We start from the raw sequence: 6,070 nt of genomic DNA on the forward strand, positions 1-6,070 counted from the left end.
GTGCTCGATTTACCGCATCATCTCCTGGTACAGGAAGAATTGATTCACCTGTAACTATTTCCCATGCACCGCAGGATTTCAAAGTAACGCGCACTTGAAATTTCCATGAGGCCCAATCTTCCAATCCTTTCAGCTTATTAATACGAACAGTTTCGTATTCCATCACGATTAGGGTTATATTTCACGTTTGCTCAAGGCCGGATAACAAACTTACGTGCTTTTTCAATTTAATTGTACTTTACTTAATTATTTATTGTTTCTTTCGTAATCTGGGACCGTAACCTGTTGACTGGGCAGTGGAAAACAATAAATAAAAATATACTTTTTTAGTTGGGTTTAGCTGAATGAATATATTTGATTATACGTGATTGCGCGTATCTGTCTGTGTAGTAATGTTGCTGGCAATATTCAATAATGAAATCACATATAAAATTTCAATGAACTTTAAATTCTATAACATATGTTAATTATATATATTTAAAATTATATATTAAAATATTATATATTTAAAATATATTATTAAATTTATTACATATTTAAAATTATAATAATGAAAAATAGATGTAATAAATTTTATGTTTCTGAATTTAATAATGAAAAAATTAGAAATTTTTTATTAAATTATTAAATAAATTTATTTATTATTTATTAAATTAAAAAACAAATTTCTTTTTCATTAAAAATTTATTTTTGTATTTCATAAGAAGTTCTTTTTTCAAATAAAACTTTCCATGATATTTGATATAATATCTCTATTTTATTGTTTTCTTTTAATATATTTGCGATCCTTAAAATTTTCAAATATTATATTTCAAAAGATTCTAAGTTGCTTATTGCTATTTTCTGTCATGTTTATAATATTTTTTTAATTTTCGGACCAAAAAATAAGAGAGAAAGAGAAAAAAAAATTTCACTGCAAAAAGATTATTTAGTGGACAGATATCGAAAAAAATTATTATTTGAGAAACCATATTTTCATAGAAATGCAATATCGTGTAATATAGCGAATATAATGACAATTGTTCACGATTTTCATATGATAAATCGATATCTGATGTCATGTTATTCATTATCATTATCATCCTAAGGTAGGATAAAAATTATTTGAGCGATTAGGAATTGGAAGTCATTTTCATACTAAAGGCTATTCTTAATACAAATTATTTCAATTTTTTTTCATTTAGCATTAAAATCGCTTTCATATTTTTCCTAAAAAGTTACACAATTATTTTCTCTAAAAGTATTTTCTCTAAAACCTCTATATGAAATACTATAACACATTTTGATTAATGAATCATATTTTACAAACAATCATTTTATTATTATTCAAAATTTTGTCATTAATATTTTAAAAAATTACGATAATAAATAACTAAATATTTTATTTAATAAACAATATTGTCCTATGAGATTGTTAAGATGACAATTGATGGTAATCTAATCCGATGAGTGATCGCGATTTTATCACTCCCATTCAGTTGATATTGTAACAACTTCATCTTTATGTTATTACTACTTCACTAAGGAGATAGATGTTTCTCAATTATTGGTATAAAATAAATGATACGAATTGACAATGATATGATTATTTTAAATAGAACAAATATTCAATAACTTTTGTAACATTAAATTTTTGTAACATTAAAAATTGTAGTAGATAATATAGATTTTTTCAAATCTTGTTTTGTTTTTAAATATTTTTAAAAATATTATAAATATGTATATTATTATAATATTAAATTATTTCAACAATATAAAATAAATATAATAAATTAATATTACTATTTTATAAACTAATATTTTTTAAATTAAGTTATGAACAAGCGTTAGATAAAGCGAAACAGAATATAATATGAAAAAAAATATAAATATATATAATAGAAGAGAGAATAGAATAAAGATATAAAATAGAATAAAATTATCTATATCTCTCACTTTTTAGTTAGTTTAATGCAAATTTCAATTATTTATAATTTAATCAATAATAAATTTCTAACAGATAATTTTGTATATCCAAATATTTTTATACTTTTTGTGATCTCTAAAATCGATCTTTCAAATCATATATAAAAATCATATATAAATATTAATATATTTTCTACATTTTATATAATTTAAATAATAATAATTTTATTGAATATTTTCGGTTTATATGGTTTATAGTTATTTGCATATAGTTGTGTATATTCACAGTACTCAATATACATTGTGTGTATTCAATATTCAACATTAAAAAAAAAATGTATTATATTTAATGAACTTTAAATCTAATTTGATCTTAAAATCTTAAAATTTTAGCTTGGATATTTATTAATTATTTAAATATTAATAAAAAACTTTTGATTTACAATACATTAAATTTTGTCTATTCAAATGTAATTAACGCATTATGCGTTACTATATATATATACTATATGCATATATGCGTATATGATATTAACATAATTATTTTCATATTATAGCCATTGTGTCATGTCGTCGAATATAGAGTTGATATAAGTGATATTAGTTATTATAATTTCAATCTCTCAAAGAATAGTTTCTATCTTATAATTCGACTTACGTTAAATTTTAGGATCCTATCAAGTACTGATAGCATCAGCAGTTAGTTAGAATACATTTTTCCAATTATTATAATCGCCCAATAATGAATTTAATTTGAATGATTATATTGATTATTATTTTTTTTTTGTTTTAATTTCAACTTGATTGAAAAATATTGTATTTCAATATTATACGCTATATTTGTTTGTTATATATTAGACACAAGATTATAAGTCAATTATAAATCATATAAAAATAAAAATATTAGTTTAGTTTTGGTTTTGGCTATATATTTACAAAAACAAGAAAATATTAATTTGAGTTATACATTTATACAAATAGAAAAGTATTAGTTTTGATTTGATTTGATTTGAGTTATATTTTCTCTTTCATCGGCAGATTAATTGTCGGTTACAATTAAAATAATAATAATAAAAACAAAAATTAATTATAACAGTCAATCAAAATGGAAACACTATATATTTATTAACAATTGCATTTGTTGCATAATTTATCACAAATGTATACATATAAGTGGAATATTCATCATGTCATCAATATTTTATATAAGACTTTAGATGCTAAGACTATTATATCATGACTATTTAATATTTGACGAACTTATTATTATTATGAAGACAATTGTATTGATTATGTTTATAAAGAATAAATCAATATATTATATCAAAAGTTTTTATTAATTTCTTAGAAACTAATAAAAACTCATATTTAAAATTTTAAATTTAGTTCTTTTTTTTCTCTAAATTTCATATTTATAAAAAATATACTTTTCAGAAGAATATTCAATTTTATAATATAAATTAAAATAATGATAATAATAAAAACAAAATTTAATTGTAATAGTCAATCAAAATGGAGCCACCAGTAATATATTTATTAACAATTGCATTTACTGCATAATTTGTCGCAAATGTATACATATATAAGTGAAATTTTATGTAATAATGATAATCGTTTTGAAAATACCTTGAAAATTAAATCCAGTTTTATAAGAAAAAATTATTCAAAATCTTATTCTCTATAATCTATTTAAAAATCACTGAAACTTAAAAAAAGGTAATTTTTTTGCAACTATATGATTAAAATATGAAATTGCATGAAGAAAAGAATTATAAGAAAAAAATTCTAATTTAAAATTTATATATATTAAATCATAAAAAAATTGTTAATAAATGTTTCAATCAAATAAAATGATTATTTAATTTGAGAAAGATATAAATATATAGAAATGAGAATATAAGTAGGAAAAACAACAATAATAATAGATTTTCAAATAGAAATTTAAAAAAATATATATACATATATATTAAAAGAAAATTTTAAGCAAGATATAGAAAAATTAGATTTCTCATAAAATTTTTACTTTCAAAAGAATAATGATTCTAAATATTATATTTATAATTATAAAAAGGAATACAACATAAATTCTTAACATTAATCTTAAGAATATTTATGATTTTAAATAGATAAAAGATTTATGAAATAAAATAGAAAATAATTATGAAATAAATAACAAAACAAAATAAAATAAGTGGATAGAGAATTCAATCTATACGTATAAATAATAGAAAAAGAAAAGAGAATATTATCAATGAGAATTAATTGATGTGATTTCCGGAATATTTAACGACCAATAACTTCTTAACCTCAAAGATTTAAATAATATTGGATATTAGTATCACTTGTAAATATAGAATAATATTGTCCTTGTTATGTTTTTTCTTTCATTTTCGTTTTTCTTCTTTCTTGTCATATTTTCGTGTTACCATAGAGAATTGTTGACATTGAGATTCTCGATTGCAATTTACTGCATACGATTTGTCGCATTGCAGAGTTGGGCATCCTTTATAAATTAATTAAAAATTTTAAATAAAATTATTTTAAGTAACCACTTATTAAAATACTTGAATAACATTTATTCGTAGCTATTATAGTTGATCTTTACATCTCTGTTTGGCATTACAATTATGTAGTATTTGATGTTTTTAATAATAAATAATAATTTATAATAATAAATGTATTTATAATAGTAATTAAATAATAATTATTGAAGTATTACTATTCTTAACTTTAATTAATAAATTTTACCCATTTATATTCCATACATGTTGTACTTCCTCTTTTTCCTCTCTTTCTTTTCCTATCCATCTCTTTATACTTCTTACGTGATCACTTTTATTTATTTTCTTTAAAGTTTAAATAAAAATTCATTCTATATATTTGCAATAATATTTTAAATGAATCGATAATCTGTACTGACATTAGCAATATCATTTTATCTATATCATGAATTATAAAAATTATTACGTAAAAAATATTAAACATAATTCTAATTAGAAAATATATAAATATAATGTAAAATTTTAAACAATTTAGATTTTAAACAATTTAGATTTTAAACAATTTAACAATATTTTTAACAATATATTTTTAACAATATAATATATAAACAAACAACAAATTATATTTTATTCAACTTTGTTTTATTTCTTTTTCAATTGATTTATTATATTATCAATCATACTAATTTAATGACCTAAATTAGTATTTTTTTTATTTCTTTTTGAATTAAATCTGTTATTCCCTTTGAATTTTATAGTTTTTCTTCATCTACATTTACTTATTAAATAATAAAAAAATTATTCATATTATGAATAATTTTAGATTGATATTCGATTGATATCAAAACTTCATATACTGTTGATCGACTGAATAGTCTTAAAATGATTGTGAAGAACTTGAGAGACTTTTCCATGCTATGTAGTACCTTTGACAAGTGGCCAAGTGTATCAATAGAAGGATCCACTCTAAGTATTGTTATTCCAAAGAAAATAAACCGTATCATGGACCTTCGATAATGATAGTGATGGTGATTGCTCGTCCATGCAATACGGACGCAAAAATATGCATCCGGTTTTCTACTGACGCGCAAAGTAGTTTTTCTCTTTAGTCTACTAGAATCTCATATTGGAATTGCCACCATGACGCTGTTCTACAACATCAGAGCAGATGACCTTGCACTGCGCAATCCATAAGAACCAGAACAAGTGCACATCATGTTTTGAGAGATCAATTCTCTATTCTCTTTTTTTTCTTCATAGTTGATATGTTATGATATGTTAAATATAATATGTTACATACGTTTATAATAAATACTAATAAATTAAAATGAAATATAATATCAAATTAAAAATTTGTATATTTAAATTTATATACATACAAGATATCCTAGATGACAGCCATGATTTTTTTAAAACTTCTGAATAATCTGAATATAGTTTCGAATGTGGTTTCGAATAAAAAGTTTTTTATCGATTACGAAGTTTCTTAAAAATTAATTTTTTTTCCAAAAAAAAGATTACTTTGACTTTAAATAGACTTTTAATATTTAAATTTTAAATTTTAAACTTAAATATAAATTTTATAATATCTATAATAATTTTAAATTTTAATTTTAAACTTTAAAATATAATATATATTTTATATTAGTATAAATTTTAAAATA

The sequence above is a fragment of the Apis dorsata genome, unplaced genomic scaffold, assembly GCF_000469605.1.
Source record: "Apis dorsata unplaced genomic scaffold, Apis dorsata 1.3 scaffold_121, whole genome shotgun sequence".
Lineage (NCBI taxonomy): Eukaryota > Metazoa > Arthropoda > Insecta > Hymenoptera > Apidae > Apis > Apis dorsata.